General features: G+C 57.7%; 1 protein-coding gene across 5 annotated transcripts in view; it reads right to left on the bottom strand.

Annotated features, from left to right (window-relative positions):
* Positions 1-11,334, bottom strand: part of ZMIZ1 (zinc finger MIZ-type containing 1) — a 233,733-nt gene extending 222,399 nt beyond the window's left edge. For 4 of the 5 annotated variants that reach the window (XM_042907513.1, XM_042907518.1, XM_042907514.1 and 1 more), the window contains exon 1: positions 11,021-11,333. The gene's annotated coding sequence lies outside the window, so the exon portion shown is untranslated. Of the gene's footprint in view, positions 1-11,020 lie in introns of all 5 variants that reach the window. The other variant, XM_042907519.1, reaches the window with a different exon arrangement.
* Positions 11,335-26,808: the final 15,474 nt, after the last annotated feature.

The following is a 26,808-nucleotide window of genomic DNA, read 5'->3' as shown; positions in this document are numbered from 1 at the left end:
TCAGGCTGAGGTGAAAGGATCAGAAAGCTGTCCTCCTGCAGAAGATAAATCAATGCTGAACTCACAGCTTCGAGGAAGCTCCTTTCTCAGTCACGGCCCCATCACCCAATACCAGGCAAGAAATCACACCTGAGATGTCCTCTATTTTTCCAGGATGGGATGCACGAAGGGGTCCCGGAGCTCAGGAGGGCTAAGCAATTCAGGTAGGGAGGTGGAAGGCCAAGGAGTTCCCCAACGTGCTCACCGCCAGCCACAGAGGCCACCCTCCAGGGTCCCAGAAAGTCAGGGACACGAGGGCTGTGAGCCAGGGAGGCAGAGTGACTCATCTGTGGTCACGCGGTGGGCTTGCCTGCATGGGAGCCCAACGCGGCCTCGAGCCCTCCCCGGGGCCGCGGGCTGCCTCTCCCCACCAACAGCGGTGAGAATTCATACCAGCAAGGTGCCCTGAAAATATAGAGTGCTTCTCCGTACGTAAATACCAGCGAGCCCTACGGCCCTTGAAGAGAAAACATTAACCCAAGACAGCGGGATAAGTAGGCAGTGCAGACAGCTGGGGTGAACCTGGCCTCCTGAGCCAGAGGAAGTATGCCCTAAACCGGTCTTGCCCAGCCTTCCTAGAAGAGGCGGTGGCAGGGGCAGTGGGCACTTTCACCCTTCACCCAGTCCCTAGCTTTCTGGGGACAACGAATCCCCAAATCCTGGTACACCTCACAGAGGCACTCACAGAGGGCAAGACCAAATGGTGTCATCAGTGAGGTCAGCCAGCACAGGAGGCCGTCCCCTGGGGCCACCCCAGCCCCTGTACCGGGCCTTGTGTCCTGTTGGTGACCTTGGGCGGGTCCCCTGCCCTCCCTTGGTCTTGGTTTCCTCACCCGTACAATGTCAAGCTGGATTGGAAGCCGGTGTCAGAAGCCCAGATGCCCCCACGGCTAGGGTGGTTGACACCAAGGAGTTGGAATGGAAGGGTCTGCGGACAGCAGGTGGGGAAAGACAATGCAGCGGTCCTGTTCCACTCAGGGCCCAGGGTTATTTTAGACCCTTGGATGAAGGCCTTGTTTGTTACACGGCTCTCGGGCGTCCGAACTGACTTAAGGACCTGAATAAAGCCGTGGACCATCGCTCCAGAAAAATACACGCACTTGCAAAAAATACGTGCACCTTGCAGAGGTGCGCACACGGGTTCAGGGGTGCCTGGCCCCCGCGGGCGGAGTTCAAGGCTCTTCCTGCCCTAACAGCCGGCGTGTCTCTGAGGCCCATCTCTAGGGACATGGCAGAGGTCCCACGCCTCTGCCAAGCTGGCCTTGCTTTTGGGACTGCCCAGCCATAGATTTGTGGTCTGGTAACAATAAAAGAAAAGGAGGCCAGTGAAAGTGACAGAGGGCTGCAGGCTTAAGGGGCAGAACTCAGGTGGACGGGCCAAGAAAGCAGGCTGGGGATGGGGGCCGGATCCCGTCCACGTGGAAGCTGCCCTCGACTCCCCCACTTCCCCACTGTGCACGGCCCCTCTGGGAAGGCAGTTCTGCAGCAGGGAAACCAACCAGGGGACCGAGCCATTGACACCAGAGTGGGAGGTGACCGTGCAGCCTGGCATTTCCCAAGACTGGCACTGGTAGCTTCGACACCTATTGTGCATAAAACAGGGAGGCGGGAAGAGGGTCCTACAGTTTGGGAACCTGCTGAATGAGGCCAAAAGGGGGGACAGGGTCCCAGGAGAGGGAGGCTGTGCCCTGCTGTCCTTCCTTTTATGGATTGGGGGTCCTGAGAGCCCACACGGGGGAATGCTGATGTGGTCCTAGCTCATGATTTTCAGGTGGGGAAACTGAGGCCCAGAGGGGTCTGCTACTGGCTGAGGTCCCACAGTCAGTTACCATGATTGACAAGGCCCAGTCTCTCCTGCTCTCCTCTTCACACGGCAAGAAACCTGGAGGGAGGTGGCATCACCACTAGCCTCCACTTGCAGGGGAGGAGAGAGAGGTTTTCGGGTCGGAACCCAGACGTAAGTCTCCATCTTAGTAAGTCTCCACACCCTGGCCCCGGCGAGGGGACCAGGCCTTCCTGCTACGTTGAATTAAAATGTACTCAATTAAATGCCAGCAATGACCTGCCAGCCCTTCCTGCTACACAGGGGAGACTGCGGATGGTGGCAGGAGGCTGAGGGTCAGGAAGTCTGGGACCCAGGTCCAGCTGTGATTGGTCCTGAGGTACCGGGTGGCATTGAGCCATCCATCTGACTGGAGTCTCCTCGTCTGTAAGTTGGAGGCCACACGACACTCATAGCTATGCCGGGCGTGGTGGGAGCCATGGTTATGACAATGACTGAGGCTACTGTTTCTTTGTTTTTTTTTTTAATTTTTAAGAAATGTTTATTTATTTTTGAGAGAGAGAAAGAGACAGCGTGTGAGCAGGGGAGGGGCAGAGAGAGAGGGAGACACAGAACACGAAGCAGGCTCCAGGCTCTGAGCTGTCAGCACAGCTGATGCGGGGCTCAAACTCTGGGACAGCAAGATCATGACCTGAGCCGAAGTCGGATACTTAACAGACTGAGTCACGCAGGCGCCCCGAGGCTACTGTTTCTTGAGCACTTACTATGTGTCAGGTGCACTCCATCTTCTCAGCCTATGGGGAAGGCAGTATGTTACTTTTATACTATTGAGAAGCCTGTTTTGCCGACATGAAGACCAAAGTTGGAAAAGTTAAACATAACCTGCCCACAGTCATGGGTGCCATAAAGGGTGGAGCTGAAAAACGAATGCAGGCGGTCTGAGGAGAGCCGAAAACAAATTAGTTGCTCAAGAAATACTGGCTATTACGATGTTTCTGGTAGACTTTGGGAAGTTTTTTTGTTTGTTTCATGTTTATTTTTGAGAAAGAGAGAGAAAGAGACAGAGTGAGCAGGGGAGGGGGAGAGAGAGAGAGAGAGAGAGAGAGAGAGAGAGAGAGGGGCACAGAATCGGAAGCAGGCTCTAGGCTCTGAGCTGTCAGCACAGAGCCTGACGCAGGGTTCGAACTCACGAGCCGCGAGATCATGACCTGAGTGGAAGTTGGATGCTTAACTGACTGAGCCGCCCGGGCACCCCTGGGAAATTTTTATAAAGATGTAAACAACAGCAGGAGCACCAAAACATGACGGCAATAGAAAATGCCACCCCTCCCTACCCAGACGACTCAGCCTCCCTGATGTAGGGGAGCCAGCTTGCTGTGTGACCTGAGGCCAGTCCCTTCACCTCTCTGGGCTTTGGGTCTCCTCACCTGCCAAATAAGAAGGTTGGACGGAGACCCTCGAGAAGCCCTCCCCACTTGAAAAGGCCAAGGAAGGGTTTCAGGACCCTTCCCAGAGGTCTCTCTGCCCTATCTGTCCCTCAGCCAGAGGGCTGGCTGGTCACAGCTATGTGCCAGCTTTCCCGGCCTTTGGCCAAGGTCCACCCGGGAGCAGGATGGGGGTTTAGGTAAGTGCTTGTGGACAGGGTGAGGTCGGGGCACGTGGCATTTCCTCCCCTGTCCTGAGCCTGCCGGCTCTTCCTCATGTGCTCTCACCAGGGCCCGATGCAGGTGACTCCCAGGGTGGAGGGAGAGGGCTCCTTCCCTGCTTCCCCATCTGCAGAGGAAGTGTTAGCAGGAACAAGGCAGCAGGCCATTAGCCCTCAAAGGACAAAAGTCGGCACTAGGAGAGCTGGGGGGGTGGGAGTGGGGGACAGACGGAGGGAGCCACTCATCTTCTTGGACTAAATAGGCTTGGGCAGAGGAGAAACTTTGCATCCTCCCTAGAGGCTTTCTATTTTATTTCCCTCAAATCTCCGCTACAACCAGCCTACGGTTACCTTTTAAGAAACACGCTGCCGGGCTGGAATGCTAATACCCATCCCCTTCCAGCTGTGTAGGATCTGGGAGTCCCGTGGAAAAGCCCCTTCCTTATTCCTTACCCCAAGAGCTCTCAGAAATGGACCCTGTCCTCCCCAGGCTCATCTGGGCCCTTCCCAATGAAAGACGGAACAGCATTTATTGATGAGCTCCGAAGCATGGCTCACGGGGCTGTGCCGGGCCAACAGTAGATGCTCAAATGTTTAATGAGCTAATGGGCTGGACAGACAGGGTTCCAGGCCTGGCTGTGTCACTAATTCACTGCTGCCCTTGGATACGGCCAATTCTTTCTTTCCACAGTTGAGTTTCCTGGGCTAGAAAAGGAATGGTCAGACTAGGCGACCCATATGGCCCCTCAGGTCTCTACTACGTGCTCAGGGGTGCAAAACACAGAGCCAGGGAGCTTCCAGAACGGCAGGAGGGTTTCAAATACCTCTCCCTGCTGCTTCAGAGCAAAGTGGAGGACAGGATGGGACTGCTGGGTGGGAACCTCCCGGGTAGGGGTTCTGAAGGCATCATAGCCACCCCCACCCCCAACTCCCCCCAAGCACCAACCTCTGTGGGTGGACGAATGAAGTTGTGGGTAATGCAAATGGGGGAAGGGCAGGAGAAAGGATAGGGAGTGGGTGCAGTTTCCATTTAAACCAGACACACACACACACACAAAAATTTTTTTTTTTGCAAGAGCCTTTGAAAGTACAAAGAGATTGTACTCTAACACCACTCCCCCCACCCGTCAGAAGAGCTTTGCCATTTTCTGGCAAAGCAATAATCTGCATTGAATTGGATCCTCCAAGAGATCAAGAATCTGGGATAGGGGAGGAAGAGAAAGCCCCCATGTCTGAGAGCCCTAGGAGAGGCAGGCCTGAGGCCTCAGCAGCAACTCTGGCCATCAGAGGTAGCAGCATATATGTATGTAGGCACGGAGACCCATGCGTGCGTGTGTGCGTGTGTGTGTGTGTGTTGGGGGGTAATGGTCAGACTAGGTGACCCATATGGCCCCCCCAACTGGGGGGCGGGTAATGCCAACTGGGGAGCAGGCTTTGGGACAAGTGAAACCCCCCCTAGCCCCTATCTTTGGGATCGACTTCTCTGGAGGGTTCATGAGCCGTGTACAATTCCACACCTGTCCTGAAGTCTCCAGGGACAAAGATCACAAAGCCAGACCACAAGACCCAGGCACTCTGCCACTACCAGCCATTGAGGCCCCTGGCTGGTCCCTGCCCCTCTGCAGAATTCTGTTTCCCCATCTATAGAGTGAAGGGTTGGAGCCAGATGATCCTTCAGGGCCATGCCTGCTCGGATACTCCGTGGTGTTGAGATTCTGCAGAAAAGCATAACTAACACCTACCATCACCCAGGCCCCCACCCTGGAGAACTGGAAAAGGAGTCCCCAGTCCCCAGCTGCCTGTCTAAGGCTGGGGCTAGGGCAGAGGGGAGTCCCCACACCGTCTGTCCTCAACAGCCTGCCACGGCTGAAACCTTCAAGTGGTTACAATTACAGCCAGGCTAACAGGATTAGGGGAGCATTGAAATCTAAGAAATCTAATTAGCTCAGACACCCCGGCCTCCCCAGCATGATCCTGCAGTAACCCCAGCAGCTGGGCCTGACAGGCGGGACCCAGGGCCCTCCCAGGCTACAGTCATTACCTGTACAGGTGTGCCAGGCTGGGCCAGGCTTCCTGGGGAGGCGCCAGCTCAGCTTGCCTGGCTGCTCCCTGCTCTGCACCCCACCAGCGGCAGCCTCGTCCTGGGGCGGCAGGCACATGAGCCCCAGAGAACCAGGCACGGGGGCGTGGGCAGCAGGCGGGCCATGTCAGGGGGTAGAAGGAACCCAAGAGCCCCCACAGGGCGGCCACCCCACACAGCCTGGGGACTGACTCAGCCAGAGGAGGGGCAGGCTGAGTCAACGTCTGTATCTATAGAAACCATCACAGCCCAGGGAAGAGCCTTGGGCCGCCCAGGGACCTGGGGCCTGGAAACATCTCTGCTTCCTGCTCTAGGGCCAGGGATGGGGTTGAAGCCCCACGCACAGACACGTGGGCCCCAGCAGAAGTGGCAGCGTTTGGGGTTCAGAGCAAGCTCCGGCTGCTAAGACACGATGCCAAAGGAAAGGAGCCCAGCCGCTGGGGGCACGGGCTGCGTCCGCCAAAAGGGGGGGGCGGTAGGGGTGGGGGTGGACACACGAAGGCCCATCCGAGACCCTGCCTATATATGGCTTCTCCTCCTTAACTTCAGCTCCCTAGGCCCCATTCTGCGGCGGTCACACTGACTTCTGCACCCGTGTCCCTGCCTGGTGGGTGGGCTAGGAAGGTGGCAGCCGTGCAGGCATCTCTGAGGCCCGGGGCTGAGTCCCAGCTTAGCTACAGGTCGCTTTACCTCTCCGCAACTCGGTTTTCGTCTCTGTTAAGTGACGGTAATTCCAAATAGAAGCTAGCTTCCACTGTTGTTGTTGGAGTTCAGTAAATTTGGAGAGTGCTTCTAAATCCACCAAGTGCCATACACAAAGGCGAGGGGCTGTGGTTATTGCTGTCATGCGCCCTGTGGCAGGCAGCCAGCTGGTAGCGGTTAATTATTTATTTGGACTGATCTTCCTGGCCTTACTGGCTACAAGCTCCTAAGGAGCAGGAACCGTCTTACACATTTCTGGGCCCCCCACAGGTCACAATCCTCACACTGTGGGACCCTGAGGACATGTCTGTGGCACCAGCCTGGGCCCCTGCCCCGACCCCAATCCCCAGCGCCATCAGTATGGTCCTGAATCTGTGATCTTCCAGGAAGGAATGAGTCTGTGGTCTGGAGGACCCCCAGCACCTCAAGCCCAAAGTGAAGGTCAGGAGGGGTTGCTTTCCAGAAAGCGTGCCATGTAGCAGAGCACATTAACATAGCTGTCCACTGAAGGCAGCAGCTGTCCAGAGGTGGTAAGCGCCCTGTCACAGGGGGCATGCATGCAAGCCGAGACTGGATAATAAGCTTCCAGGGAAGTAGGCCTGGGGAAGTGGCTTCTAGAAAATGCTTCCAGCACCTCCAATGCGACACCTTTGTGTCCCATTCTGCACCCAGAGCCTGCCAGGACTTCAGAAGACACATGCCAAGGGCTCTAATGCTCACATCTGTCTCATCCTCATAGCAACCCAGGGGGATCAGAGCGCTCCTGCCTTTGAACCCATTTTACAGATTAGAAGACTGAGTGCCAGCAGTGAAGCTACTGGCCCAAAGCAGCCAGCCTCTGGACACCTCTTCCCCTTATCTCCTCAGGCACTGGGAAGACCGCACCAAGGGTCTTCTAGGGTCTCTCTCCAGAGCCTGTGCCTGGGACTGGCTTTCTCAGCCTCTCTTCATCCTCCCTGAGGACAAGACCCAACCTCAGAATCACCCCTAGAGTTTACAGCCCAGGCAGGCTCTGCCTCCCCCCACAGTCAGGGGCTCCAGGGACAAAGAACTTCCCTCTCAGAGGGCGTGGACAGAGGCCACCGTGTCCTGCTGAGAGGTCAGAGCAAGCCACCAGGCAAGGCTGCAGCAGGGTCCAGGGTAATTACTGCAGCCCGGCCTTTGTTGTCCACACAAAACCCAAGGAACCTCATAAAGATGAGGCGGTGATAGGAGCCCGGCAAAAGCCCTCGGGAGCAAAGTTATGAATGAAAACGTAGGGGACCCAGTCACAACCCGGCAGGCCCTGCTTCCTGGTTCCGTGACAGAGTGCCCAGAGAAACTTCCGGAAATTAACTTGTTGATGCCCAAATTTCTTACAGCAATGCCTCACCCCGAGGCGAGGGTCACGGCTGCATGTTGGACACTGGCCAAGGCCTGAGAATTCAGTATCCGTGGCTTCACACATGGGTACTCTTGTGACACAACTCCCAGGACACAGTAGGCCTCAGAGTGCCTTCCTTCCTTATCTACCCCCCATCTCTGTCAATCAGGGAAAAAGTAAATGTGCAGCTCTGCTCAGTGGGAGCCTTCCCTCTGCAACTTTTTCCAGGATGAGTCACTGGTGGACACCTGTCCGATGTGAGGGCACATCTCTGGGGGCCAGGTATGGAGATAATGTGTAACTGTTGCTAGGGGAGAGTGTGTGTGTGTGTGTGTGTGTGTGTGTGTGTGAGGAACTGTGGTCCTGTGGCCAAACCCCACAGTCTCTGGACCTTTCTTCACTTTGTTCCTGGCTGTGAAAGGAACAAGGATCCTCCTCCCTTTTTTCCTTGGGAGGAAAAAGGGACATATTGTCCCCACAAAGAAGCCAGGAATCCTTCTCTGCAAAGACGGGGCTAGTTATCAAAGCTTCCCAGAAGTCCAGCAATTTCTTACCCCCGACTCTTCTCTGTGAGCCATACCCTGAGTGCCTCCAAACCCCAACCCCAAACCCGTTTAAAAAACTCCTGAAAACTCCCTGCTTCTGCACCACCCCCCCCAGCCCCCGCCCCAGCTACAGTGCCTGCCACCAATTCTCGAAAGTCTAAAGTTTTGAGATTTACATGTGAACACAGCATTTCATAACCTCATGACTTGGGACAAGGAGATGCTTCTGTCCTTTTGGGAGAAAGAAACAAAACCCAACCGAAATCATAAAACTTAGAGGAAAACACCATCTCCCTCCAGATGCATTCCCTTGGCCCCAAAGTCACACGTGCTCTGTGGCAGATAGGGCTTTCAATGTGTCTTTTGTTTGATGCTGGTGTTTCAACATCCTCAACTTGACGACAGAAAGGTCAGTGCAAGGCATGGGGCATTCACAAACCACACCACAAGGGCCAGGCAGAGGGGAAGCAAGGGGCCAGGAATTCGTACTCCCACCCCGCTCCCCCCCCCCCACCACACTCCCACCCTGGATCCCCTCAAAAAGCAGCCAGGACAGAGAAAGCTAGGGGCTGGCCCCCTGTTCTAAACTTCCCTGATAGCTTACAAACAACTTTTAAACTCACGGGACCGTACCAACGCCAGGGAAGTCAAGTCCGAATTCAACGCCAGCCAAGCTGCTCATTCTCCAACCACAGCGCCTGCCTCTTTATCTCTACCTTCAAAAAAACAATAATAAGCAAACGCAGGCACCTCTGGGAACAGCCTCTGGCCTCCTGCCCTGCCCTGTGTAACCAGCCTGTCCTCACACCCACGAGAGAGGAGGAGACAGCCCTAGTTAACCCTCTGGTCTACCAGGCCCTGTTCCCAGGTTGCAGCAGGAAGACAAACTGTTGCTCAAGAAAAGCCTCCAGAAAACCCTTGGCACCCGGAGGCAGATCCCTGCAGCTTCTGCCCAGCGCCAAGCCAGGGGCTTCCACAGGCGGCTTCTCACTGCCCTCTTAAATCTGCGGGGTTGGGCTCCACTCTCCCATGCCCTGGGCTGTCCACCCAGGGGGCTCCAAACGGCCATGGCAGAGCAGGGAGGAGGAAAAGGCTGGCCGAGCAGTGCCCTCACCCTGCCAGCCCAGCCGCCAGCTTCTTGGAGGACCTCTGAGAGAACATTTGTTTGGGCTGCCAAGTTAAATCTCCCTCCCTCATGTCAAGGCATTGGAAAAGCAGTCAGGGGAGAGGAGAAGGGGGAGAGCTGGGAAGGAGCAGCGGGAGGGAGGGAGGCAGGCAGGCAGGCAGCTCTCAGAGCCCCAGTTACTCAGGCGCTGCCCAAGGAAGCTTGCGGCTCCCAGGCAGGAGGGGGGGACACCCAAGCAGGGGCCGGGCCACCAGCCCTCCAGGATCAGGCACCGGGTGCTAGTCGCTCTGTGCCCCAGCCTCCGGAGAGGCCCTCGCTCTGTGCCCGGCTAGAGGGGCGAGGTGGGAAGGGAAGGCAGAGGAGGAAAAAGTTTGTGGCAGGTAAAGGGGTAAGCGCTGAGCAGCCCCGCCGTCGGGTTGTCCCCCAGGGAGGGATGGGGTGGGGGGGGGGGGGCCGGGACCGCTGCCCCGGCGCGCTCCCGCCAGCCCGCCCTCCTGCCCGGGTTGTTTACATTCCTGGAGTGTCTTTTAAACCCGGGGCTGAGGCCGACTCCCGGCCTTCTCCGGCGGCTCCGGGGCAGTCTCCCGTGAAAATCTGCTGGCGCACAATGGCCGGGAAGGCGGCCGCCCCTCGCCCGCGCCCCCGCTGCTCCGGGGCGGGGAGCCTGCCCTCCGCACCGCGCCCTCTCCCCGCCCGCCTGGCTTCCTGGACAGATGTCCCCGGCGAGGGGGCGACGCGCGCCCGCTGCCCGCGCCCCAGACGCTGAGGCCGCGCTCCCCACTGTTTTCTCCCCAGCCCAGACGCCAGGAATGTGAAACAAGCTTCCAGAGCCCGCCCCCCACCCCAGCTCCAGCCCCGGCCCGGCCCCCCAACCTCCGCCCCGGCCGGCCTCCCACTCCCCCGGGGCCGCTGCCGCCGCCGGAGACGGAGAGGAAGAAAGAACACGGAGAAATTACTTTCGTATTTGCAGCGCGCGCGCACATACACGCACATCTTCCCTTTGGGTTCCCCTCCTGGCTGGGGCAGCCCCGTCCAGGCCGTGGCCTTAGCGCCCCTCCGGCTTCTAAAGACCTACTGGAAGCCCCTACACACACACACCCCTTGGCGTTCCCCGCCGGTACCGTGCGCCGCGTCTCCCCGGGCAATTCACACACAAACAACTTAACCGCGCCTCCACCTCCCATTTACAAAAGTGTGTGTTTTCCCTGGAAATTCAGATGCACAACTTAACATCACCACCCCTTGCCACCCCGAAATCCAGCGCCGTCTCCGGCGGCTCTCGTACACACGGGCGCACAACTTCGCGTTTCCCCAAACGAGACGTGCGAGACCGAGGTGGTCCTATCCCGGTCCTTCCCTCCCTGACCGAATCCCGGTCCTGCCTGGGTGTACAGAACGAGGGCTGGAGGCGCACCGACAGGAGGCGGGCACAGGGTCCGCGCGCGCACAACCTTACTCACGCCCCGCACACCAGAGGAGCCCCGGCCCCCGCGCGCAGCCCAAGCCGGCTCCGCGCAGCCGGGCGTTCGCCGGTCGCCTGGGCCTCGGCCCCGGGCCGCCAAGGGGAGCGCGGCGGAGCCTGGCCGCCGGCCGCTCGCCCGGCTTGCCTGGTCCCGGCGGACCCTTAAAGGGAAAAACCCCCAACACCCAGCGCCCCACGCTCGCACCCCAAGAGTCCACCGGGAGCGGGAGGAAGGCCCGGGGCCAGCGGGCGCCCTGTTCTGGCCCCAAACTTACCGGGCGCTGCGAGCGCCGCTGCCGCCGCTGGAGGACGCGCCGCTGCCGCCGCGGCCGCTGCCGGGCAGGCCCGGCTCCGGCCGGGAAGAGCGCTGCGAGGGCGCCGAGAACGGCTCCGCTTCGGCTCCTGCTCCGCGCCGACGGAGGCTGGGGTCACCGCGCTGCGCCGGCGCTGCTCGCTCGCTCGGCCGCCGGGTCGCTGCTCGCCCGCCCGCCGCCCGGTCGCCTGCTCTCCCGGGCGCCCGCCGCCGCTCGCTTTTTTAATGTCCACAGACAGTGAAAAGGAACTCGGCGTTAGGGGGTGAGTAAGTGAATCAACTCGCCCGGAGCCGAGCAAGTTGAAGTGTCAGATTACATTGGCTATTCTATTTCCAAAGGGCCCCGCGCCGCCGGCCGCTGGCAAAAGCAGGCGCGGAACTACGGACGGAACGGAGCGCCGCGCCGCGCCGCCGCCGCCGCCGCCGCCAGCGCTCGACTCCGCTCGGCTCGCGCTCTCTGCGCTCTCGCCGCTCACTCTCCTTCTTTCCTTTTCGCCTCTTTCTCTCCCTCGCCTTTCCTGTCCCTTCTTTTTGCTCTTTCTTCCCCGCTGCTCGGTCCCGGCCCTCTCCAAGCTTTCACCTTCTGTGGGTCGGAAGGGCTTCGCACGTCCTCCCCCCCACCCCACCCCCCACCACCCGGTCACTCACCTTCCTCCTCTCTCCCCCTTCCTCCACTTCTCCCTGCCCGCCCCCCACCTCCCCGCTCCTGCAAGTTTAGAGTAGGAGAGAAATGCTGAAGCTAGTACGGGACCACATTGAGGAGAGGGCAAAAGTCACCGGCACACCGGAGTGCCCCCCCTTCGCTCGCAAGCCCCGAGCTAGAGTGCACTTGGGGCCGCGAACGCTGTCAGGTACCCGATTTGGGGGCGAGCGAGTAACCAGCAAGATCGCCAAAGCCTTCCCCCTGGAGGAGGCTTTGGTGTTGTTCCCAAAGCCGGGGGACTGGCTGGTGGGGCTAGCAGAGGAAATCCCCACCACACGCCACCACCGAGGGCGATGTTGTGCGGGAGGCTGGAGCGCTGTGTCCCCGACGGCTGGGAAGGACCAGTGCACACGGGCTGCCCCCGTCACCCTGAGGTGTCCAGAGACCCGTGGATTCCTCGAGGCCCGTCGGGGGCGCCCCTCGGCCCAAAGCACTTGGGCAGGGTGGGGGCGGCGGGACCCAGGTCCAGTCCCCAGCCAGTCCCCGGCTGGGCGCTGCCCCAGGAGCCGCAGAGAGCGATGGCACTCACAAGGCGCAGTTGAGTGCACCCACTCGAGGGGTTCCCCTTGCGGACTCACCCCCGAGAGCATTTAAGTGCGCACCCACTTTGGCTCTGGTCCATTGCCACTCACACGGAAACTCCTACGCAAACAGCACACACATCCGCGCCTACACTCAGCTTTACAAACACGCTTCCACATGCGCGCACACACAAACACGCACTCACGTACACTTTCCCTCACAAATGTACTCGTATACACGGCCATACCAAGCACATTTACACAGACACACAACCGCAAACACACATACAGCGCTGTGCAACCCCCAATACACTAATAAACAGGAAACATTCCCCTGGGCATTAAATCCTCACGTTCACGTACATATACAAACACATACCCTACGCCCCCTCCCTTTCACACCCAGAAGCCGCCCCCCGCTCGTGATTTGCTGCACCCTCAGTCCCAAATCATAATCGGCGCCCGCACAGCACGGGTTGGACACACACACGCGCGCACGCAAGCCTCTCCTCCCTGCACAGGCGGGGGAGGCTTCGGCCCCGCGCCGGTTTCGGATTCCAGGTGTGGCTTGTACTCCGCGCTCCGTGTTTTGCAGTCCGCCGCGGTGTCGGAGGCGAGGCGAGGAAGGGAGCTGGAATAACAAAGGCAAGTTGGGGAGAGCGCAAGGGGGCGCAGCCCCGGCCGGGCCGCGGGGGGAGCCCTGCAAGGCCTGGGTTTTGCAGGCTGCGAGGGTCTCGGGCGCCAGGAGCCGGAGGTGGGGAGGGAGTGGGGGGGGCGAGTGGGGGTCGAGGGGCGGGGCCGCGGCGTGACGTCAGAGAACAATGACACCGCCGGGGGCGGGCACCCGGAGGCAGCCCGGGCGGGGGTCTCCCCGGAGGACAGAGACTAGCGGAAGACGTCCTGGACCCGCTAGGGCCATTGCCTGATTGACGAGGCCCGCTTGGGAGCGCGGACGTGCGACGCAGACTCAAAGATCGTCCAGGCCTCCTGGGCAGTGATCAGCGCCGACCCTGGGCCAGTGCAAGGAGCGGGCCAGAGTACCCTCCCCCCACCCTATTTAAAAACATCCTTCAGTGGGCATCTCTGACCTCGGCTTGAACTCCTTCAGGACCAGCTAGATCACTCCTTCTACCACCGAGGGAAAGGAGGCAAAATGCATTCACCAGCCCTGAATTCATTCTCAAGGCTTAGCTACTCTGACAGCCAGGGAACTCAGCTTGGATTCCTGAGGGCTCAGAGGATGGAAGCTCAGGTCCACAGGGGCATGGGAGGGGATGCTGGGAACTTGCTTGATTTTCCCAGGGGAAATTCTGCCTCCGTATGCCATTAGGTGCAAGGGAGGGCACTCCTTTCCGGGCCTCAGTCTTTCGACCTGCCACATGGACTATTATGCTGCTGTTCCCTGCTCAGGTGGCAGCTGAGCACCCTTGGGGAAGGTGGGTGGTATGAAAGCCTTCCAGACCTCTCAGGACACCAGGGAAGCATGGTCCCAGAACATTCCTGTGGGAGTACATTCCTGAGCCCCTCCCCCTCAGCCTCTGGGTGGCCCAGGTTCAGGACATGGGGGTAGCCTTAGAAACCCCTGGAGGCCTGACCCAGGGCTGGAAGGTGTAATTCAGCTTGCCGAGTGGTGGCTGGAGCCACAGCTGCTCCCCCTGGGAAAGCTAAAGCATTGCAGCAGGCAGAAAGCTACCCGCCCCCACCCCAGCTCCAAAACCTCGGGATAGAGTTTCTGGGTTTTGGGGCCTGGAGGGCAGGAATCCAGCCTCAGCCAAGAACTAGACCGGTTCAAGATGGGTCAGGATGCTGTCCTCCCGACATTTCTGTCCAGATTCCTCAGTGAGTGACCTGGGCTCACCACCTCCAGGAAATGGAGAATGGAGGCAACCTTGCGGGGGGACCACTCATGTTCAAAAGCTCCTGTCCAGAAGACCCCCCCCCCCCCCCCCGCCATCTCCTTTACATCTGAAAACTAGCACGCTACTGCAGAGAGCAGCCCAGCACACAAAGCAGGCTCAACGCTTTGTAGCATGGAGCTAAGGGTAATTTCAGCTCTTCCTGGCTGGGCAGGCATGACACTTGACAGCAGTAAGTCTGAGAAATCTCCCCTGGGCCCTGGGTCTGCCTCGGCCTCCTGGGGATCCTGGGCCCCAGTCTTTGGGACTCAGGCCCTTGCTGTCTCTATTCATCTTTCAGGGAGATAACAAGGCAGGTTGGATCCTTGTTGGGTCTGGCAAGAAGCTGTGACTTATTTAGTGCCTACTGTGTGCTGGGTTCTGTGGTGAGGGCCTCTTAGCATTGGCTTACTGAATCTCACACTTCCTTGAATTCGAGGCTATTCCCATTCTCCCCTTCAGAGAAAATTGCCCTGTAACTTGCCCACGGTCATTCAGGATTCAAACTCAGGCTCTTGTTAACAAAGTTTCCTGCTGACCTCTCGGCCCAGCTCTGTATCCTCATCCATAGACTCTCTGTGTGGTCGTGGGCAAGTTGCTAGCCCTCTCTGGGCTTCTGTAAACCAAGGATAAGGTCTCATGGCGATGGTCAGGCCTCTTTGGAGACGATGTGCCTCCACCTTCCTGGCCCTGGCTTCTGTGGGCCTAGAGATCTGGGGGTGAAGCAGAGAGGAAAGTGCTTTCTCTTCCCAGCCACTGAGAACTGGAAGACAGATCCCACTCTGCCAATGCAGGGCCCAGAAATTATGTGGCTTCAGAGGCAGCTTAGTGCCCATCAGGAGGGTGTGGGCTGCATGAGGCCAGCCTGTGGGCACCAATGCAGGGTCCTGCCCACACCCATCTTCAGAGTAGACTTAGGTTTTGTTAATTGCCTTACCTTCCGGGAACCATCAGCAGGAAAGAAGGCCGTTGCTTAGGCCTGGGCCTAGGGAGTGGGGAGCCAGGAGGTCCAGGGGGCCATGAGGAAGGCAGTGGTAAGAGGCTTTAGGTCCTGGGGAGAGCAGAGGACCTGTATAGGGTACAGTGAGTATGGCCTCCTGGGCCAGGGGCCCTCGCTGGGCTGGGGGAGTGAAGGACTGACACACAGGGGGCTAACTTCCTACCTCTTCAGGAATGCCTTCTCTGTCTCCACAGTTCACCCTTCACTCCCCAAAAGGGAGCCCAGGGACCAAAAGGGCAAGAGAAGTGTCACATTTGTTGAGTCCTTACTGTTTGCCAGGCATTTTGGAAATATTGCCTCATCCTATTCTCTCCACAAGCCAGAAGGCATAATTTCCCACCGAGGACAGAGGCTCAGAGAGGTTAAGTGACCTGCTTAAGGTCTCACAGTTATCCAGTGAATGGGACTGGACCTCAGGGTTGAGAATGGGGACTTGCCTCCATTCATCACCGGGCAATGGTGCAGACAAGGTGACCTTCTGAGTACTCCGGGGTGGAGTAAGGACTCCTACTCACCTGCCAGGGAATGACTGGGTCCCCTCCCATGGTAGTGGGGTAACGGGGAATAGAGTTAGTCTTCACACCTTGGTGGATCCGGGAGGCATTTTGTCCCTGCCCAGCTGTGAGGCAGCTATGTTTCTAGAGGCGGTGGTTGGGTGCAGCAGAGAGTGGATGTGCCCTTCAGCACATCAGATCCCCCTGGGCTGCCTCCTCCCAGTATTCCAGTCCGATGGCCCACTCCCCTCCTTACCTGGAGGCAGCAGCTGCCCAGCATCCTGGCCGTGGCTCTCCCAGGCCCTTCCACCAGGAATGCTGTCTTCTCAGTTCCCGCCATGGGGCAGAGGTCCATGGTTCCAGACCCAGCTCAGCCAGCAACGCCTTCTTCTGATGGGAGGCCCTGGGGAGTCAACTGAGAGCCTGCTTTGGAAGCTGGGCCACCTTCACTCCCAGCCCACCACTGCCCGGCTTGTGTATCTTGAGCACATCACAGACTCTGTGCTTCTGTTTCCATAGCTATCAAGTAAGGGAGTATGGGACACAGGGGATGTCCCATGGCCCTTCTCCCTCTGATTGAGCCTTTGACTCTTGGACAAAGCTACAGTACACTTTAGGGTTTGAGGGGGGCCCTGCTCGGGGGAGTGCTCTCAGAGGGTCTCCTCCGGCCAGATAGGGAAAGGAAAACACACACACACACAGAGGGAATGGTCCAGTCTAGGACTGTAAATAGGTATAACGAGATTGACACTTTGCTTCACAAGGTACATCTTAATCTTCTAAGCCTCGCAATGGCCCCTTTTCCAGGGACTAAACCGAGCCCGGAAAGGAGGTGGTGGCTTGCCCGTGGCTACACAGCTGGGAAGTGTCAGAGCTGGGACAAGAACCAGGTGTCCTGATCCAGTGCTCTCTTCTCTCCTCTGGTGCTGCCAGAGAGCCATCTGGGAGCTCGGAGGTCCAGCACCGCCAGGGGTCTGGAACGAGCGACCAGAGGAGGATCAAGCTTCCTACCGCTATCCCGAGGGATGCTCCTGCACCCTGAGGGAAGGGTCCCTCCTCTCTGGCACTGGAGGGGGTGGGAGAAGATCTCAGACCTCAACATCTCCCCTCCTCTCCTGGATAGCAGTCTTGGAGCCTCAAGGCCCACGCCCCCTTGCCCCGACCCATGCGTGTAGCCATGCTGGGTGGCTTCCAGACTCGCCAGCATTCTATACGTACTCTTACCTCCTCGCGTTCTTCCTGCTCCTAGGACACACCGCTATCAACCTTCAAGGCCACATCTACAGCCACATGCTCAGAGGCCTGCCCTGATAACTCTAGCAGACGTGCTGTCTACCTGGCCTCAGTCCCCATGCCTCCAGCATCATCATTATCATCAGTGATTACTTAGTAAGCTCTTACTGTGTGCCAGGCACTGAGTATCTCATGCACACGAACTCCTTCCGTCTTCCTGTGAGCTGATTTTTATTAGTGGTAGTAGCTTCTCCATTCTACACATTAGGAAACTGAGGCACAGGGAGTTGTATTTGCCCAGCACGACGCCTCGCTAGGCAGGGAAATTATTTTGATGTGCACCCATCCCCTCCCTACCCCCGTCCAACCCCTGGCTGAAGCTTCAGGCCATAGCATGGCTCACTGCTCTATCCCATCACCCAGCATAGTGTCTGAGTGACTGACAGGCGGTCAAGTCCAGTGGGAGAGGCAAGGGGCACATAAGGATGAACCAGACCCAGCGCTCCAGGAGTTCACAGGCTATCAGGAAGGACTGCCCACGTCAAATACCACTCTGAAAGACTGGAGGAAGGAGAAGAGTTGGCGTTGAGCAGGGTCTGGAAGGCAGCCTCTGCTGGGGTAATAGACCAGAGTGGGGCATGGACCTACCCAAGGTCACACAGCAAGTGTGAGGCAGCAGCAGGGTGGGGCCACGGGCTCCCAGTATGATGTGCCTTCGTGCACCTCATAGACAGCCGTGGGGTCCCTGAGTCTGTGCTGTTTTTCAAGGACACATGGTCCCAGACGCCTCCATGATGCTGAGCTGTTCAGTGAGTGGCTCCAGTCCTTCTCTCCCCTCTATTAATTTTTTTTTTTTTTTTTTTAAAGAAGAAGAAAGAAAGAAATCCAGGCATTGTTCCTGACTGCAGCTGGTGCCAACTAGAATCCCGCCGAACAGAGTGGAGCCGAGAGCCCGGCCGCCAGGGGCCTGGCTGCTGACACAGGGCCTTTCTATTTTGCTTTCCCCTGGGGGCCCAGGCTGACGTTTCGTCCCCTCCATGGGCACCCTCTCCACCTGCCTCCCTGGCCCCAGCTCTGAGTCTCCCGCTGCCCTCACCCTCTTTGCGAAAATCCGATGCCTCTTGGGAGGGCTGTGGGGCACTGCCACCCCCTGTTTTCCTTCCTCATCCATCCCCAACCCCGAGTGAGCTGGGCCCCCCCTCCTCGCTCCCCTACTCTACCAAGGGGGCGGGGGCGGCTTCGGACGCCTGTCTAGGAGAGTGGCAGAAATCCTTTCTCTATGGAATCATTTGGAACACTGGTTTGATTTCAGAATATGCCGGGATTTTCCACCCCACCCCCACCTGACTTGGCAAGTGGCAGTCCAAGCTCACTCGTTAAGGCAATTTGCAGCACTGAGGGTTTGGGGGTTGGGAGGGGGTGGGATGAGGTGCGGTGGCAATAAACCGCTCTGCAGACAGAAAAATGCCTTTTAAAGTTACTGGTTTGCCTGTTGCCTCTGCTCCAGGAGACTTGGTCGTAGGAGGAAGAGGTTCCCCCAACTCTCCCTGGCTGTCTTCACGTCAGCCTCCCCTCCCTGCCCCTTTAGAAACTTGAGTTCCGTTTTGCAACACCCCCCACTCCTGCTCCCCAAAGAGCTGGTCTGATCCAGATTACCGAAGCATCAGCCCAAAGAGAGCAGCAGCCTGGCCACTCTCCAGGGTCCACTGGGAGCCCTTGGGCTTGGCCTGGCCATCAAAGCCAGCTTCCTGACCATTCCCTTTCCTCCTATGGGTACAACACTTTAGAGTTTGTAAAGAGTGCTTTATGTGTTACCTGAGTGCCGCAGCAACCTCAAGAGGCAGGCAGAGACTGCACAAGCCACTTTGCAGAGAAAAAAAAACGAGGGTTCAGGAGGCCCAGTGGTTTGGCCAGTCCTACAAGAAGGGGCAGAATCAGTATGTGAACCCCAGTCTTGCATGTCGCTAAGCATGAGTAGTAATGGTCTCAGAGGACGGCATATTCCCAGTTCTCCAAATGCTGCCACAGGAAGGGATCTCAGACACACTGGTTCATTCAACGAACATTTATTGAATACCTACGGCATGCCAGGCACAAAACTAGGCCCCAGGGATCCCACAGTGAACAAAACAGATGCGGTCTATGCTGTCACAGAGCTTATATTCTGTTGGAGGAGAGACCCCAAACAAACTGTGCAGTAAAGATGTCCCCGTCCCCACCAGCCCAGCGTGTAGGCTGTGGAAGGAGCCCCGGCGACATGCTTCTGGTCCCAGTGTTGCCCCTAGCTCCCTGCGTGATGTCAGACAAGGCTTCCTACCTATGAAATTGACATGTGGCACTTCACACATTTCCTCTGGTTCCTGCCCTACTCCCAGCCTCTGAGTCAATTGGTTAATGATTTCCTAGCATGAATAATTACTCGGATTAATTTTTTCTCAAACCTGACTTTTCATAGGCTCTCAGGGCCAGAGAGGGGCTTCTGAGGTCATCTAAGCCAGAGCCCCTCCATGCCATTCGTCTCAGGAGGTGACAATCTCTGCTTGCATCCTTCTGGGGATGGGGAGCTCGCTCCCGTGCGTGGCAGACAACTGCTCAGTGGTGTGCTGGGTGAGTGTTTAACATCTGGCTCTCCGTAATGGGGAACACCTGATGGATGGCATTTGCCGACTTCCATGGTGTAAATACTTACACCGTGGCCAGTTTTCAAGATGCAGACTTCACATCAAGCAGCTCGCAGAGTGCCTGAAAATTTAGCGATCGGCTCCGACGCATCGCTGCCCTGCCCAACAGAGAAGCCCGGTCCAGCTTTATGTGTTGGAAAGTTCTTCCTGGTGTGGAGCAAAGCATCTAGTTATCAGGATCTCTAGCCTGAAAGTCCTGAGCTACTTCTCTGGGGTGTCCTAGGACAAGGGGGACCCTTGGCCCCATGAAACCCTTCAGGGAATAGGAGGAATTGACTTCTGTCTCCCTGTGAGAAGGGGAGTTCCTAGGCCAAGTGGGGTCAGGGCATGCTGACCCTCTCTCTCTGCCTTTCCTCCCTCCCTTCCGCGAATACTCATTGGGCCTCTGTGACACACGAGGCCCCACGGTAGGTACTGCGGGAGCGGCCACCCATGTCTTCGTGCACACTGGCCCCTCCAGCCGGAAAGTCTTCCCACTCGGCCTGTCCATCTTGGAGGCCGTGCTCAGATGTCACCCGCTCTCAAAAGCCTGCCCTGCCCTCCGCCCCTTCCCCTCCCGAGGCAGGCAGGCGCCCGCCCTCCCCGAGCCTTTATCGGTCCCTGTTTGGCACTTACCACTTTCTACCTTGGATTACAGCTATTTGTGTACTCGGCTTATCTCGCTGCCAGACTGAGAGGCAGCGGGCTTGCTGAAAGAGCATGGACTTTGGAGCCCTCGCGACCCGGCCCTGAATCCCAACCTGGCCACTTACGGCTGTGAGCCCTAGGGAATCTCTTACTACCTATCGGAGCCTCAGTTTCCTTATCTGCAAAGTGGGGCCGGTGATGACTACTTCCAAGGTGGTTTGACCATTACATGAGATTAGAAATGCAACTCCCCTTTCCTGCTCCTATCTGGGACTCCCATCCTCTGGGGGACGGAGATTGTGTCCAGTGCCTCTTTGTGTCCTGGTTGTCACAGTGTAAATATTAACAACAATGGTAAACATACAGCGATCACTGTGTGCAGGGTGTTGTTCTAAGAATTTACATGTGCTACCTCATTTCATTCTCACCACGGCCGTGTGGCATTAGAACTACTCTTCCCAGTGATAGATGAGCAATCCGAAGCACAGAAAGGTTAGGTACCAAGCCCAAGGTCACACAGTGAGTGGAGAGCTGAGAGTTGAATGTAGGAAAGTCAGTTCCGGGGCCTAAGCTGGGGAACACTATGTGAAATGGCCATGGTAGAAGGGCTTGGAGGGGCTTATGGAGCTGTGTGTGTGCGTGTGTGTGTGTGTGTGTGTGCGTGCCCACCGTGCACCCCAGCCCATGGACATTCTTGCCCTGTCCTGTGGGGTGAGGGTGGGTGTGGACAGAGAACCTCCCGGTCTGTCGTCTAGGACCTTTCAGCAGGTAAAGCAGTTAGGGCCAAAGAGAGGAATGTCTCCAGGTCCCTAGAGGCCAGGGATCGAGAGAGGCCACCCATGGACAGGCAATCGGGCAATCAGAGAAGGCTTCATAGAAGAAGTGGCATTTGCAGTGGGCCTTGACAGATGAAGGTTTGGGTGGGTGTGGACAGCAAGGCAGAACACGGGAGCAAAAGCGCAGAGGTGGAAGAGGTATATTAGGGATTCACTTAGGGGTCAGGCTAGATGTTCTCCTGCATTTGGGTAGATGCGTAGAGTCGATAAGGTGAATACAGGGAAGGGTGTGTTAGTGGTCCAGCCCGTGATGCTGGAAGAGTTGAGGGAGCCGTTTCAGGGCCTCTGAAAGCCAGTGTAGACCCTGAAGAGCTGAGAACCAGGTGGGCTGCCCTTGGGGTCAGATTAGCATTTTGCTTCGTTACAAGCTATTCTGAGTCTTCAAAGTCCTAGGTTTCTGAATCCAGCTATGCCTCTTGGGGACGTCTCAGAGCCCATAGTTTCCCCATCTGTGGAATGGGCATGAAGAGTGGACCTTTGGAGCCAGTTGGAGGAGGAAACAGGGCTGGGGGTAGGACCATGCCTGACGCTCCTGGGGTAGGAAGTGGTGGGAGGGACTTGGGGGGGGGTGGCTGGGAAGCCGGAAGGGGATGGGGGAGGAGCTCCACGTGCCCAGCCAGTGAGTGCCAAGTTGGCTCAGGTTGTGCCTCGTGACTCTTCCAACAGCACAAGCTCCATTTTCCCGGCATCGCCAAAGGCTGCCCAGCTCTGCTGGCTCCGGGCCAATCTCTCTTGTAGGCTTCTGCAAGGACAGTGCCTGGCAGGCTGTGGGCTGACCCCGTTCCTCCGGCCGGCCCGGTTCAGTCCCACTATGCCCCTCCAGGTAGCACCAGTGAATCCTTTAAGAGCGTTCATTGTGTGCCAGGGGCTGTTTTCAATGCCTCCATTATATTAACTAATTTAATCCTCACAACTGCGCTGTGAGTACACTCATTTCAAATGAGGAAACTGAGGCACGGGACGGTTGAGCCAGGCGGTCCCACTGCGGCTCCGTGGGAGGAGAGGAGATGCCTAAGGAGCGGAGAGAGCCTGGGGAGCCTGGCAGCAGAGACTGCGAGACAGAAGTCTGGACCCCTTCTGGCTGTTTCCCTGTGGGGGGACCCTCACACTTTCCTTTCTGCTCATTTCAAAGTTCACGAGCAGCTCCTCTCTGTCCACACAGGTGCCTGTCCGTAGGTCCACACACTGGACCCCATAGTCACCCAGACTCACACAGACACTCCCGCATGAGTGTCACCATCGTCAAGGCACAGACACAGACGTGTGCAGGCATTGTGCCTACCCGGCTGCACACACACACACACACACACACACACACACACACACGGCATGAGTGGCCCTTGGGCCTCAAGGATACACATACACACTCAGGCACCCAGTGGCCACACCGCCTGACAGACACACATGTGAGTGTCCCTCACACGCTCATAGATCTCCCACCACCCCCGCACAGACATGCGAGGTATATACACTCCTGTGTCCCCAAAATGACCTGGCGGGATCTGTGAACTCACGCTGCAGCCTCCTGGCCCCCAGGCTCTGCGGGTGGCCCTCTGGCCCAGGCATCTTCATTCTTGTCCGTTCAAGCCCACAGCTCCAGAATGTGTGTGCTGGGCAGGTCCCGCCCAAATCATTGCCCTGCTCTGCCTCCTTCTATAGGAACTGGGCCTCAGGGGTGTGCTAGGGGCTTGGGGGTGGACGGTTACCCTCCCCCCAACCCCAAGGGCTACAGAGGGAGCAGCAGGAAGAGGAGATAAATTAATCCTGGCCTCCCCTCCCCCGGGTTCTCTGTGATGCTAATTCTCTCCGCCTTTGATCCAGCCCAGGCCCCTAACTGGAGCAGGAGCAGGCGTTGGGCCTGTGCTGAGATTAGGGCTGCCCTGAGTGAGGCCCCCAGGCGTAGCCCCCCAGGCAGTGGGTTGGGATTTCTCTCCTAGGGAGGGGTCTTGGGGACCAGAGCTCTGGTTACTGACCCCGGCCTTTACAACACACTCTCCTTTGCGAGAACTTTCTCATCCTTTCTCTTCTCCCAGGGGCCCTGTGCTTCCCATTTTACACGGGAGCAGAAGTGAGGCCCCGGGATGGAAGGACTCCAGAAGCTTCAGACCAGTGAGTGCTGAGTCCAGACCTGGAGCAGAGCTCTCTCCCAGCCTCCCATCTCACCCTGTTTCCACTGAGGGTTTTTGTTTGTTCTGGTGACTTTTTTTAAAAAAACCACTACTTCCTGGGGCGCCTGGGTGGCTCCGTCGGTTGAGCATCTGACTTCAGCTCAGGTCACGATCTCACAGTTTGTGAGTTCGAGCCCCACATTGGGCTCTGTGCTGACAGCTCGGAGCCTAGAGCCTGCTTCAGATTTGTGTGTGTGTGTGTGTGTGTGTGTGTGTGTGTGTGTGTGTGTGTGTCTGCCCCTTCCCCGCTCATGCTCTGTCTCTCTCTGTCTTTCAAAAATAAATAAACATTAAAAATAAATAAATAAATAAGATAAAAAAACCACTACTTCCGGAGGATTCACTACCTGCCAGGGGCTGTGTCTTAAGAAGCCTGTGCCATCGAGCCCTCACAGCAGCTCTGTATGGTCCCCTTTACAGGTAGGAAAGGTCTCCACGTAGCTGTGCTACAGCTGCAGAGCCTGGGTTCAAAGCCGGAGACAGGCTGGCCAGAGTCCCTCACTGTGCAGGGGGGACATTGAGACCCAGAGAGGGGAATGGACATGCCCAAGCCCATACAGGAAGTTGGCTGGGCATTCATCTGCTACCTCCCTAGCTACACCCAGTCCTGTTCTGGAAATGACTGGAATCTTCTATGGACCCAGTGGAGCTGGGACAAGAGTCCAGACTCCATGCTGCCACGGAGTACAGGAGCCCATGGGAGGATGCCCAAGCTCAGGTAATCGCATGGAGGCATCTCAGCCAACCCGGCCTCAGAACAGCCCTGTAAACTTGGGCATGGATACAATTCAAACTTTTATTACATTCTGTTTCACACGTAGAAAAGACTGGAAGGCCGGAAACACATTACAGTGAACACTCATGACCGTCATACCGAAAACTGGAGTGTCAGGGACATGTCCCAGAGGGAACTCCTGCCTGAAGCTGGGTCACAACTCCCTTCCTCTTCTCAACAAATGGTTGTAGCACATGAGTGGGACCCTGGGCTAACCGTGCTTTTGAAACATTGCATTACATGCTGCATTCCCGGGGTGGGGGGGCGCCTTCTTTGAAGGGAAAAGGGGAGCTTTGAGGAGTGCCTTGCATGCCTGTGTGCTCCTCCCCCTCAGGGGCTGCCCTCTGCACCGGTTACCATGCTTGCCGGCCATTTGCAGTGTGGTGCCCTGTTTTGCCCTCCCCGGAGAGTGTTCTGTAAAGGGCATTTCTTCCTGGTGCAGCCGCAGAAGCGGGGCGGGAGCCTCAGGCAGTTTTCGTCCTCCATGCCTCCATGCCTTTGCATGAGCTGTTCCCTTCACCTGGAATGCCTTTCCACCCGGTCTGCTTGCAAAAGCCAGCTCCTAGTTTCAGCTCCAAGGTTTCATTTGTTGGGAGGCCTTCCCTGTGAATCCCGTCTCGTGCCCCCCAGCAAAGTTGGGTGTGCTCTCCTCTACCCTGCGAGAGTCCTCGGCTACCCTTCCGTCAGGCCTTATCCCCGGGGCAGATGTTCTAGTAGCTACCAAGGCAGTCTTTGTCCCCAGATTCCAGGTGTCACACCAGGGCAAGTGCCTCCAGAGTGATCAAGATAGAATCAGAGTAAGGGTGATGGCATAAGGACATCCCTATGGAGCTCCATGGGCCGGGACCTCAAGTCCTAGACAGTTTGCTCCACGGCCTGTCTGGATGGGGGGATGGGAGGCAAGTCTGGGAGGAGACTGCCCAGGGCTAGGGGCTGCTGTTTCCCCATCTGCTATGTTGATGTGTGTGCACAAGACCCGTGTGCAGGTCAGGGGGTGTGCCAGCATGTGGGTGGGGCCACAGGAGCGCCCGTGTCCACATGTGTGCTTATACACGTGTGTGCATGCACATGGTTCCAATTCCACAGGCCCTGTGGAACGTGCAGGGCACTCCTTTTTCACAAGCGTATGGAGGACCTGCTGTGTGTGAGACCAGAGGGGTTGGTCAAGCGGTGTGGGGGACAGCTGCCCCCTGAGGGGACAAGAGTGACAGAGGATTCACACACCGTCTTCCTGGCAGGTCCTGCGCTCTCCCGTGCGCTAGCCCTAAAAGCCAGGTGCCACTGCCTCCACTTACCAGTTGAGGCCCCTGAGGTCCACAGTCCAGAGAAGGACAGCAGGGCAGGTGGGAGGCTGAGACCGGAAGCCCCGATGCCAGTGCCCGATTCTCGGTCCTGGGTGCCAGATGCTACAGGGCCGCCAGAAACCCCTACTTCCAAGGGAAACCTGGCACAGGGACGAGCCACCCAGAACCCTCCCCAGCACCCTCCTTTCCCCCTGTTGGCAACTGCACCTTCGGGTGCCATTCCCTGAGTGTCCTGTGGGAGGGCACCACACCTGTTAGCAGCAGCAGGGATGGGGGGAGCTCTGAGCCGAGTCAGATGGGACAGTGTGGGACAACACCAAACTGGGGACCCGTCACTCGTTGCCCCCACATTCACACACACGTATGCATATATGCACACATACACAAATGTGCACACACGAACACACATGTGGGCACACACACACATGCATACCCAGAGAGGCAACGGAAGTTGCCTGGTACCAGCCTTCTGCCTCGTGGTTCCAGTTTGCTCTTTTAACTCAGGCTGCCCTAAGAGGGGCCCTGTGGCTGCCAGCTGCCCTCCATCTGAGAATCGGGACCCTGGCGGCCGAGAGAGATGATTATAAGGGTGATTAGGTGCTCCTTTTTTGGAGTGTCATTGGCCTGGTGACACGGGATAGCCATTGTGAAGGGGGGGGGGGGCAGAGAAAGGGATCGTCACTGGCTTTCCTTCCCCAGCACCCGAATGCAACCCAGAGGTCCTGACTGAATGCCTCTTTCCCCTGATAAGGGTGGCACTGTGGCTTGGCAATCAGAATCTTTGGCTCTGGACTCCGATGACCCTGGGCAGAGCCAGGATTCCTCCCTTCTGGCTGTGGGATTGTGGGCAGGTCGCTTCACTCTGTTGAAGCTCAGTCCTGAACTTGTACCGAGATGAACACACTCCCTTCACAGTGTTTGGATGGTGGGCCAGGCCAGGCCCAGGGAGCGGCAGCTGGGGTGGTCAATGCTTGTTCCTGAAAGTGCCACGCAAGGCAAAGCTGTGCTGTGTCCGGACCACTTGGGCCTGCCTCACAGCCCTGGGTAAACCGAGCTCCAGTCCAGGCACTGCTTCACCAGCTGGGTGACCTTGAGTGTGCCCCCCTCCAGCCTCAGCATCCCCAGCCCCTAAAGACATACCAACCTGAGGGGCAGCTGGGGCTAGAATGACCGCTCAGGTGGGAAGGGCCTTGCACATCACAAAGCGTGTGTCCCCTTTGAGGATGCAGGTGTGGGGCGCAGGTACCCATGGCCCCTCCATGGGACCCGGTCCTTCTGCACCCAGAGCCAGCATCCTGGCCTCGAGCCGGGCTGAGAGCTGCATGTGCCCCACAGAGGGAAGAGCCATGTTGGTTGGGGGGACCTCTCCGAGCCCTGCGCCCGCCCTCTGCAGGCCTCTGGAGCTTCCAGGTTGGGGAGCTCTCGCTCGGGCAGTCCGAGGCCCCTTTGAAGCTGGGAAGTTTGTACTGAAGGGGCAAAGGCAGTGCAGATTCAAAGCATCTCTCTTGGCCCT

This window comes from Panthera leo, chromosome D2 (assembly GCF_018350215.1).
Source record: "Panthera leo isolate Ple1 chromosome D2, P.leo_Ple1_pat1.1, whole genome shotgun sequence".
Lineage (NCBI taxonomy): Eukaryota > Metazoa > Chordata > Mammalia > Carnivora > Felidae > Panthera > Panthera leo.
The sequence above is the reverse complement of the archived record's forward strand: the minus strand, read 5'-3'. Positions and strand labels throughout refer to the sequence as shown.